The sequence below is a fragment of the Thermobia domestica genome, chromosome 6 (genome assembly GCF_964235325.1).
Source record: "Thermobia domestica chromosome 6, izTheDome1.hap1.1, whole genome shotgun sequence".
NCBI classification, from domain to species: domain Eukaryota; kingdom Metazoa; phylum Arthropoda; class Insecta; order Zygentoma; family Lepismatidae; genus Thermobia; species Thermobia domestica.
Window position 1 is genome coordinate 204,050,470 of NC_137459.1, and position 12,585 is coordinate 204,063,054.

General features: G+C 36.2%; 1 protein-coding gene across 19 annotated transcripts in view; it reads right to left on the minus strand.

Annotated features, from left to right (window-relative positions):
• FoxP (forkhead box transcription factor P) overlaps nt 1-12,585 on the minus strand; it is a 1,320,908-nt gene that overhangs the window by 782,390 nt on the left and 525,933 nt on the right. The window lies entirely within an intron of this gene.

Consider the following 12,585-nt stretch of genomic DNA (forward strand, 5'->3'; position numbering starts at 1 on the left):
AAATTTTGATAATGAGCAACAATGAATTATTGCAGTTTGTTGAAATTCTTATCATTGTTTGATTGACGTTAAAACTACGTTAAATTTGAAAAAAAAAAAAGGTTCAACAAACGACTGAGTCAGGACGCCCTGTATAATGGAAGCAATTGTCGTTGCGTGTTTAACAAGAATGGACGTGAAAAGAGAACACTGTCATGTTAAGATTTTGTATGATTATAAAGTACGATTAGACAAGAAAGCATCCCATGAGAGTTCGAGGATAGTCGTCCTTCACAATCCACTGTCTACCGCTGGTTTGTATAGTACAGCAGGGACGGGGGTGCCAACTCGAAGATGAATATCCTTCTGTTCGGCCTACAACAGCAACTACAGAAGTTAATGTCCTGAAAGTGGGATACATATTCAGAGATCCAAGATGTATATAACTTATGTCCAGAACCAGTGCTCCCTGAACATTGGATTGGCAACAGTTAGAGAAATCCTGCATAGAAAACTTAATATCAGGAAACTCTGCAGTCGTTGGACCTCGTACCAATTCACCGATGAACGGCAAATGACGCGAGTGGATTGGCACCCCGAAAAGGTGATAGAGTCTCTGGAGGACGATCAAAAGCATTTTTAACATCATTACAGGCGACTAAAGTTGGATATACCAGTACAATGCACAAACGAAGCGGCAAACATCAGTTTGGGTATTCCCAGTTGCACATCCGCCCCCCCCCCAAAAAAATGAAGAAACATCGAAGCGATGAAATAAAATGTTTTTTTTTTTTTCCTTTTACCAAGTTGTCCTATTGTGACAATTTTGCTCGAAAAACAATAACAAAAAAACAGTTACAGCAAGATGATAGGTGACGAAATGCCTTCCCAAATTGTTTGACGTGATGAGGATGAAAAGTCTAAAGTCAGGTGTGTGCGGCCTCGTCTTGCACCATGACAACGCATCTGCACACACCGCTTGATAACTACATTTCTAACTGAGTTAAGAGTAAAAACTTTGCCGCACCCCCTTACGGTTTTAATTTAGCCCCATGCAACTTTTTTTTCCCATAGTGAAAGGAAACATTGGTTGCCATCGTTCTGGGTCACTGGAAACTGCTATAAAGTGCTATGGCTGCTTATGAGGAGCTCCTAACAGCTATCCTTAAATAAATATGTCGTTCGCTATTTCATTTTTTTTTTTTTTTTTTTTTTTTTGCATACAATGTGGTGGAAAATACTTCGAGAAGATGTGAGTTTTCCTTTTTTTCTTTGCTTTTTTAACTTCCATTCTCAAAACTTTCAGAGTGCTCCTCGTATACAAGAAGAACCATTTATTTTGAAAGTCCTTGCAACTATTAAACTAAAAAAAAAAAAAAAAAAAATCAACATTTTGAAGGATGTAAATATTGGCAGGAAACATTATCTCTCCGTAATACCAGCATATTAACAGTGTTGGCAACTCAACATAACTTTGCGAATTTCATATTGCACCACGTCAGACTATCACAATTTACAATCTCATATAAAAGAAAACTTACAATACCCTATTCGTCATCCAATGTTACGAATTAAGGACAAAACAATATCGCAAACATCTACAAACGTTAAAATTTTGGAGACCTCTACAACAGTAACGGATGGGGTAACGCAAATCGAGAGTACCTTGTTGTTGTGTACTATGTCCATGATATGATGAGTATCTAATAAATAGAAATATGTTGCAAAGGATTGAAAAGTAGATTGCTGTTTTTATTTTTATTTGTTTTTCTTTTTAATTTTGAAAAATATCTTGTCAGTGTCACAGTTACATCAAAACATAGGATGTGATGCTTATTAGGCTTATATGGTTTTCAATAAGTACAAACCGTTTATATCAACTCGGTATCTCAAACCGTTTCTGAAATACGATGAACATTGTAAAAAAAAAATCCAACATGGCTTAAAATCATGCAATTTTGACAATTTGTTGTAATTACAACTACAAAAAAGTATTGCTGTAATGCTATAGTCAAGGGGAAACAAAAAGAAAAAAAATGCTAAAATATTCCTACAAATACACGATTTTAAAGTATATATCAACATTTAGCTATGTTTTCGTTATCTAGGGAGTGCTTTGAGATATCAAATTGTTGTAAACAGCGTTATGATCTTTACACCCATTTAAAATTATCTCTATGACGGGATGTGATGCTTATTTATGCACTTTTCTCGAAATACAGCAGCGTGAAAAATGAAATTTGGAATTCCTCGTAACTTTCTTCCTGTTTATTCGAAGCGAACCATATCATGATCATAGTATTCGATCCTAAGATACTTCGTATGTACATTGCCTCGTCCATCACACTTATGTTATAACTGTTCTAGAAACCTCAGAAGTTTGGATGCTTGTGATACTATAGCGCTCTTTGCTTTTAACACTGAACAACTAATCTGGTATTCATATAAAAATCTCGCATACCACTATATTTAAAAAAGAAAAAAAAATCTAATTTTGTGTTGGGTTGACAACACTCTCAATCTGATGGTATTGCAGATTACGTCAAACAATATCATCTACCAATATTTGCATCCTACAACATTTCGGAGTTTCATATCCATTAGTGTAAAAGTTACAAGATCGTTTCAAAGTAAATGATCCACCCTATATAGATATATGGCACGTTCAGTGCATAAGGCAACGAAGTCCACTTGGGGTTTAAGAACCAAAATTCCTAGCTACATTAACTTGTTTGTAAACGAAACTTCTGTAGAACTTGTCACCATTTTGTACAACCACGAAAATGTTTTGTGGAATTTCAATTAAATTAAGCTTGCAACAACGACAGAAACAATAATAATGCAGATAATGATGTTACATTTTCTGAAAATAAGCTCTTGTAAGCGCATGACTTACACGTGTTTTAACCGTATCTACAATTACGAGATTACACCACTCACACTCTTTTGAAAGTATTTTACAATGAACTAGTCAACACAAGAATAGCACTATCTACATAAACTATCTAATACATAGAAGCAACAGCTAGTGATAAGATAATTTGATGCTTTTTATATACTGACACATTTAGGTGTAGTAATATAGTCCTGTAATCTAGGTGTGTTGGAGGCGAGATAATGTCGTGAGGAACGGCCTATACTCTAAGGATTGTTCTTACCCTGATGGTTTGTGTACCCGACTACTGCCGGCTTCAATCCCCAATCGCGATTTGGATGGCATATTATTAGTAAGTCCGTTCTTCATAACTTCGTGCTGCATAACGATGCAAAACTGAACTGAACTTTAATACGTAGTATATATTGTCGGATTCACTTCATCAAATGGAACAAAACTGCCAATAAACGTGAGTCTAAAAATGTGCCTTTTTATACCTACAAGACGGTGAAGCAAGCTTTCGCACAATCAAATGGAAAAATGTGAAATTTAATTATAATTGTTGCACAAAGTATAAACATGTAATTGGTCTAGAAGCTGGCACCCATAGTTGCGTGGTCTTTGGTGTTCAGTTGCAAATTACGAAGCGCAGTCGTTCCTGGGTTCGAATTCCACTGTATAGTATATGTAATTTTAACTGTTCTTGGTGCTTCTCTGTCGTTTGCATAATGCGAATAAAGGATACGGGTCTAGTCATTAAAATTTATCGCTCTCTAAGACTGCGTCTAACGTTTCAGACGAAATTGTTTCTCCATTATAATAACATGCAAATTGTTCTGGAAATAGTATCAAAACTATGTTCGTATCCAGCTCCGAATCTCTTCATATTGTAACCTAAATCAATACTTCATGTTCTGATTAAAAAAAAAAAAAAAAAAAAAAAAACTAGCTTAATATTTCATTATTTTATAATTGATATTATTTTTAATAAAGAAATAATGCAACGCTGGAAAGAGTATATACACATAGGTGCAGGTGGAGACTCTTTCTTTCCTCGTGTAGGAGAAACATGCACAACATAGATGCATTAACAGGTAAGATGGAAATATTCTTGGACCAACGAATCGATTTTCGAAAGACCGCATTGCTCTGGGTAAATTAGTATCGAAACTAGAACAAACAGTGAATTTCAACCACTTCCGATTTTGGTAGAGTGTTGCTGATATTGCTGGTATGATGCCTTGAGACGCTGCATAGTTTGCAAAAAAAAAAAAAAAAAAAAAGTCGATATCTGTTACTGTTTTCGTTCTTTCGCGATAAACGTTGAAACTGGAAATGTCTTATTAAACAGCTTCCAATTTGAATAGAGGGCTAACGGAGAAGACGCAACCTATTTTCGGGACGGTGAATCGACTGCAAAGAACGTCATCTTGATATCTCTTCCCGTTTTTGCTCTGTAGAAATCAGTACTGAAATAAGAAGTAATGGTAAATTTGAACCACTTTCGATTCTGGTAAAGTGTTACAGATATTCCTGGTATGTTATCTTAAGACGTTAAATCCTTTTGCAAACAACCGCCTCTGGCTACCTGTTACCGTCTTTGTCGTACGTCAATAAAAGTTGAAGTTGAAAAATGACTAATTCGGACCACTTCCGGTTTGAATAGAGGGTTAAAGGAGGAGATGATGAATCGATTGCAAGAAATCATTTGTCGATATCTCTTACCGTTTTTGCTCTTATACCTATCGACAGACAGACAGACGCTCATACAAAGCCATTCCATAAATCTTCCAACACTTATGCATAGCATAGTTTGGAAGTATAAAAATTATTTATACCATATAGTACGTTTGATGATGCAACATTTATTTATGCATTATGAACAAAATTGCCTGATTCATTTTTGAGTAAATTATCCGAGAAAAACTCATCCCAAGGGTAAACTACCCTTTCTGCAATTTTCCAGAAAAATGGGTTATATTATAGTAAATGAAAATAGATTGATTAAAAGCTAGCTAAAATGCCCGTTCTTCGCACGGGTACCAACACAGATTACCCTTCAGTCAAATTGATATGACTAAAAGATCCAGCTTGAAGTGGTTACTAATTAAATTCCAAAAGTTATTACAAACAGGTTAGACGTTTTCCTGATCCTACAAACTATGAATTCAACAGAAATCTGATCCATTTTTTTTTCACCTCCCTCTCTGTTGATCGCGATGAACTCGGACTTAATCGACATTACAAGCGCCACTATTCATTTCAGAATTCCAAGAAATTTGAATTGTACACTAATATAAGTAGTTTTGTATTATTTTTACATGCAACTCTTTCCAACTTCCACCCCTCGTGTCTAGTCATTAAGCAGTTACAGTTTTTTTTTTTTTTTTTTTTTTTTTCATACTGAAAATCATACGCCTACAAAGTCTGGTTAAAACTGCTCCAGACGTTCCGGAGTTACGCTGAAATACACGTTCACACACAAATATACCCAAATGTAGCCTATATAGATCCGCGCGTAACGTCTTCGGCGTTGCCCCTGTAAGTTCCAAATTCACCTAGCATGCCCGTTCACGCCTAAACTTGGGATTAAATGTAATCGCGATTGTAACCTAATGGCTTGATAAACGCAAAGTATAGAGTCAACACTAATCTCAGTCACTTGAGACATTTTATTTTTCAACCCTTCTCACTCTTCATGTCGATGAGAGCTGAACTCGAAATTTAACGCTATCTGGAGTGCAATTATTAATGTCAATGACATCAAGAACTATGGATTCGGTCGTTTTAAATTATTTTTACGCGTTCATTCCATCCTATCACCCTAAGGGTGTTAATGGTGTTCAATGTAGAATTAAATAGTAAAGGGAGTGTTTTCAATTAACTTAAAGCCTCCTAAAACTATGGATTCGATATTATCATTTGCTTTTGATTACTTTTTCATCTCACTATTCCTCCCAAGGATAGCAATAGGAGCTGAACTTGAATTTAAACGGCAATGGGAGTGTCGCAATTCATCTTAGCGACCCTGCAAACAATGTACTCTACGCTAATATCGGTCATTTTTGATCATTTTGTATGTTACTCCCTTCCACCCCCACTAGGTGAGCTAGGCAGTCTTACACCTACTAGAAACTGAACTTAAAAGTCATTAGAACTTCTGTTAATCCCAATCAACATACATACTTCGAAAACTACGAATTCGACACTAATATTTGTAATTTTCAATTACTTTTATATGCCACAATTTCACACACACCCCTGCGACACTAATGGGGATTGAACTTGGACTTAAACGGCATGTGTATTGTTACTAATGCCGCAAACTATGGATTCGACACTAATATCGGTCTTTTTTAAGACATTGTCTGCCTCTGTCACTCCCCCTAGGAATGGTAAGGGGGATGCCCCCACCAGGGGCTGAACTTGGACTTAAATGTTATCAGGAGTGCCACTAATTAATTTAGCGACGCTGAAAACTCATAATTCGACACTAATATCGGTTGTTTCTGATATTTTTACATCTCACCATTTAACCCCCCGGGTGCTAGTGGGTATTTAATTCGGACTTTAAACGGCATTGGGAGTCCCATTCTTTATCTAATCAACTCCAAAAACTATAGATTCGATATTAATATCGATCATTTTCAATTAATTTTTATGTCGTCATTCCAACCTCCATCAGGAGTACTAATGTGGACTGAGTTTGGCTTCAAACGGTATCCGAAGTGACACTGTTTATCTCAGCAACCCGGAAAACTGCGGATTCGACACTACTATTCATTTCATAAAGATAAGTCTCTGATTTGGCAGTGCTGCCCTGACGTTCACTCAAAACTTATAGTTACTGTATTGTACCTCGTTGGAATTGCTGGAATGTTGTCTTTTCAACACTTAAACATACAAATTTTCTCTGTAGTCTATACACGTTCATGTATTATTTCGTCCGTTATAAAGAATGATCGAGTGCCATAAGATTAAGAAATTATCTGTGTGGTCCACATTTATATCCAATACGCATCCGATTTCACATCTCTGGCCATAGCCATACATTAAAAAAATACGTGCAACTTATTTTGTTCTATAAGAGTTATGATTTCAATCATGGTTTTTAACAAAATAATCGTTAGTTTCGTGAAGCTATGAGGTATTATTCAAATAAAAGCTAAACACTAAATTTATACATTCCTGAATGCAAGTAAACTGTTATAAAAAAGAAAAAGAAAAATGCTCATACACAAATTACAGAATTGGTTGGGAGGGGAATAAGTCCCCTCACATGGACATTTATGATGGCAAAATTGCCAATTAGGTGATATTTGACCAAATGATTTCACAACAAATAGACACGCAGGTATTCAGAATAGATACATCTTTCTTTTAAAAAAATCTCGTCTAGTCAATATACAGCGTGAACGATTAATTTAAGACTAGGTACCTGAGATCAAAAGAACAAGGAAAGTTCTTTGCAATTTTTCTCGTGTCAGTGTAGTTTCGGAGCTATAAGATGCTGAAAGCATAGGAAAAAAATGAACTTTAGAGCCATTTATTTCGAACAACAACAAGCGAACTGCTGGTGGAGTGGTGATCAATTAAGTTTAGAAAGAAGTCACACCTAGGTCTACTCTTTCAAAAAAATACGCATTACAAAATTTATTTTCATTTGTTTGAGGAAACACTTAAATTTCCATTAAGTCGGGTGGAAAATCTCTGTTAAATTATGTTCTCGCCGAAGGTTGGGGACATTGCCCTTTGTGCCCTAGTGGTTACGCCACTGGTCGTTACATTATGCTTTTACGACTGTTGGTGTACATTGTATATGTCTACCTAACGCATAGGACAGAGTAACAAGAGCACTCCTTTCATTGGTAACTAGTACTCATGATGTTTTTTCAATGTCCTAGTTAATGAAAATTATGCACCACACACAACACAACACAAAATCCTAAATATCACGGAATGTAATTTGAAATATCAAATTGGTATATCACTTGCCTGTTGTGAGCTTCTTCAATACAAGTTCACTTTGACCTACCTTCATTAATATATATATATATATATATATATATATATATATATATTAGGGATGGCCAAAATTTTCCGGAATCCGGATTCCGGAAATTTTGTTTTCCGGAATCGGAAAGTTTACTTTCCGGAATTCGGAAAAATTCCGGAATTCGGAAAAATTCCGGATTTCGGAAAAATTCCGGATTTCGGAAAAATTCCGGATTTCGGAAAAAATCCGGAATTCGGAAAAAATCCGGAATTCGGAAAAATTCCGGAATTCGGAAAAAATCCGGAATTCGGAAAAATTCCGGAATTCAGAAAAATTCCGGAATTCGGAAAAATTCCGGATTTCGGAAAAATTCCGGATTTCGGAAAAATTCCGGAATTCGGAAAAAATCCGGAATTCGGAAAAATTCCGGAATTCGGAAAAAATCCGGAATTCGGAAAAATTCCGGAATTCAGAAAAATTCCGGATTTCGGAAAAAATCCGGAATTTGGAAAAATTCCGGAATCCAGAAAAATTCCGGAATTCGGAAAAATTCCGGATTTCGGAAAAATTCCGGAATTCGGAAAAATTCCGGATTTCGGAAAAAATCCGGAATTTAGAAAAAATCGGAATTTTTCCGAAATCCGGAATTTTTCCGATTTTACTTTCCGGATTCCGGAAAGTAAAAATTCTGGAATTGGCCATCCCTAGCTAGTAGCTGTTAAAAGAGAAACACAATAATGAATATATATACTGTATTAGTTTCTTGTAGTTGGATATGTCTTTATCACTTACGTAGACAATTGCTACTGCAGTTATTTACTGTTTTATAAAGAAGGTCTTATTTTCACACACAAAAAAGTCGCCGGTATGTCTCAAACATTATCGCGTTCCCACCTGCAGCTGCTCCAAAGCACTGCAAACTACTTTTTAACCAGGCGAAAGGCAGTGGAGGAAAAGAAATCTCAACAAATATTCTAATAACATTCGCTTATTGTCAACATACCTACAGTGAGCGCAGAAAGTGTTCGTACACCGTGCATACTTTATATTGAAAACAGCTAGCATGAGAACGGGAGGTGGAAAATATATATATAACCAGAATTAAGACTACACATTCATACATTTTATTTCTATATACAAGAGAAAGGCCAAACAAACACAATCACTGTTTTGTTCAGAAGAAAAGAGAGAATTCCTTTTTTGTAAACGCAAAATGTCACCGTACACTTATGCTTGAATTAGTGCTTATAAAGTATATTACCTTATTTGATATTTTGTGGGATTACCCTGTGCGTTAATGATTGTAGTCTTCGTGGCATTGATTTCACCTGTAGTAGTTCGTAGTTCTGTAGCTTCGGGACTGATTATGTCCCATTCTTCTTGAATAGCTTTTCTTAGGCCTTCTTTAGTAGAGACAGGGCCGGCGCGAGAGAGGGTCGAGCCGTGCCACCGCCCAGAGCGGCAAGTCTAATGGGCGGCAAAATTTGAAAAAGAAAAGAATACTATCAAAATATAATGCTTCGTAATAGGCTCACATGGAAAAATAAGATTGTGTTAACCTGAGAATGTAATTGAACTTACTTTACTCACATTCAAGAAAATACTCTCTCAGGAAATTCAGAGCATTCCTCCTCGTTTTCAATTATCAAACTACTAGCCACAGGTATCTCGTTCAATATTTCCCTTGCAGCAGTGTAGATAGGATTTTGAGCTAGAGTGCATAAGATTATCACGGTGTCTTTTTATATTTTTTTCTATTCAATAATGTTCTAACGCTCCGCTCCAAGTATGCAAAAGGTACACTCCCACTTGAGACAGGCCGTTCTAGCCTGTAGCATCCAGGGGCGGATCCAGGACGGACTTCTGGGGGGGCGGTGGGTTGTAATACTGCTACTTAGAGCTACTTTTAAGAGCGTCAAAAAATAAACTATATATTTTATTTATATATAAAATAAAAAAGTTTCCTCTTCTGGGGGGGGGGCGATCGCCCGATCTCCCCCCTGGATCCGCCCCTGGTAGCATCTAGAGACATTTAGGTTCTAATAGCGAGTTTTTGACCAGTTTACAAATTGTTCATTCCGAATATAGTAAATCGTACAGCGTATTATTTCTTGAGAAATGTCTCATTTTTTGTATAGCTAAAAAAAAGTTTATGACTTTTTTTTCTGCGTCAGTTCAACGTTAGGCCATACTAAAGGAACATATTAGTAGTCTCACTTTAAAATCATAATCCACCACAAGGTGGGAGAGCCGAATTGATGCTCTGACTCAGTTATCAAATATAGGAAGTTTATGATGCCTTACTTCAAATAAGTAATGACAATAGAACCGATAGAATGGTCGTCCACGATGCTCTGTGTATAGCAAACCAGCTGAGTTACTTTTCTTTCCTTTACTCACTCGTTGTCTGATATGACTTTAAAGCATTGATTCTCATGTGTTGGATGCAGTAGGATTTCTTGAAAATATATCTGGGTACTTTGAGAGGAGCAGAAATTATGCAAAGTTTAAATCTTACTTAGTTGATACGATGGACTTGGCATCAGCATTAGATACGGGTAATCCACTGATACGTAATACAGTGCAAGCTCGAAGTCGAAAGAAGAGACTGTTTCAGTACGAGGCAGAGGATGAAGCTACTGAAAACAGCCACAAACAAGATACAAGATCGATTTTTATTACAAAGTTCTAGAAGTGATTGTGTTAGCTTTTAAGAGAAAGATTTGAGCAACTTAAACATCACAGCGAGTATTTCAATTTTCTTTGCGATATAAATAATCGTAAAGATATAGCCTACCACCTGATTTTTTTGTCTGAAAAGTGTACTAAACTTACCATTTTAACACACGAAGAATTGAAAGATATTAACCCCAGTGATTTGAAAGACAAACTGAAAGTGTTATCCACTATAATTAAGCCTGTGAAAGTTCCAAAAAAAAAAAAAAAAAAAAATATTAGGAACATGACTTTGCTCCCAATGTTAGTATTGCACGTAGAATTTTGTTAATCTTGCCTGTAACAGTGGCAAGTGGAGAAAGAAGTTTTTGGAAATTTAAGTTTATTAGAAACTATCTACACTCTTCTATGTCTGAAACACGCTTGAGTGGTCTAGCGACGATATCAATAGAACACAAATTGGCTAAAACATTGGACTACGTGATGTGATAAAGAAATTTGCTCATATCAAAGCAAGAAAAGTTTCTTTCAATTAAGGTATGTTAAATTTATGTATGTCTATTGTGTTTTAGTACATTATAAGGCTTAAGCTAATCACTTACATTTACCATAATATCTGATTTACTGTATTATCTTCTTGCTCCATACTCTGTTGAAAACGCCTTTTGATATAAAATAAGCCTAAAAATTAAAATTCTTAGTCATGATTAAAGTATATTTTTAAAATTTTATTTTCTGTATGCGCTGCTCTATATTACAGATATACAGCGAAATCGAGCATACTGAATATTGTGTCAGTATAGAGTCGTTTAAATATTACGTGAACATTCCAGAAAGGTAGTTCTTTTTTTTTTTTTTTTTTTTTTTTGTTTACTTTTCCATTTTATACATGTTTTTAAATGACACTTGAACGTTATCTGTCAAAATAAGGTTTGCGGATTAAAGGGGCGGCATGTGAAAGCACCGCCCAAGGCGTCAAAATTGCTAGCGCCGGCCCTGAGTAGAGAAGCTGTGCCTTCTGATTGTTGTCTCCAGAACAGACCATAGATATTCTATGGGGTTCATATCTGGGGATTGGGGAGGTGTGCGAAGCTGTTTCAAGGTATTATAGAGTAGCCACAATCGAGTATTTTCCGCTGTATGTTTGGAGTCGTTGTCTTGCTGAACAATAAATTGTTTTCAAGAACCATCTTCTGCGCACTAGTATGGAAATTTTCCTTTAATATGTTAATATACACTTTGTGGATCATCACTCCATCGATAAGGTGGAGACGACCCACTCCTGAAGCACTCATACAAGCCCAGACGAGCACGGACCCTCCTCCGTGTCTTACTTTAGGGACGAGATTTTGAGGATTCATCTCTGTATTCACCTTGCGCCATACAATACGCCTCCCATTGGACTCGATAAAGTTAAATTTACTTTCGTCCGAAAATATGACCCTATTCCAGAAAGAAGCCTGATCCCTTATCTTTATACTCTTTTTCAAACTTTAGTCTCTTTATACGATTCGTCTTGTTCACCCAGAACATTTTCCTGGCTATCCGACCATGATACCTTGCAAATATTCCGCACTGTACTGGCTGATACTTTAACACCGCGTGTTTCCAGATCCGTTCCCAATTGCACAGCACTATTTTTTGGAACCTTTTTTCTTTCCCTAATAATGTAACGTTTATCTTGTTCACTCAACACTCTTGGTCTTCCAGTTTTTTTTTTTTCGCACAGTGATAGAAACATTATACATCGCAATTATTGTTTGTACTGTTGAACGAGGCCTGTCTGCAAGGTTTGCTATCTTTCTCAAAGACTTACCCTTCTTATGCAATTTAATAATTACTTTTCTTGTCTCCTCATTTGTTTCTGTTCGGTTGCTTCCCACTTTGACAGCCCACCGTGCAGTTTTTTCACTTCTATTCACAACTAAACTCATTCTGTTACTCGTCATGCTATACAAAGGTGTATACTCAGGTGAATACTAGTGAACCCCAGTTGTGGTATCTTTGTTTCGTATTCGTACGTCAGGTGTACGATCACTTTTTTGCGTCTACTCTATAC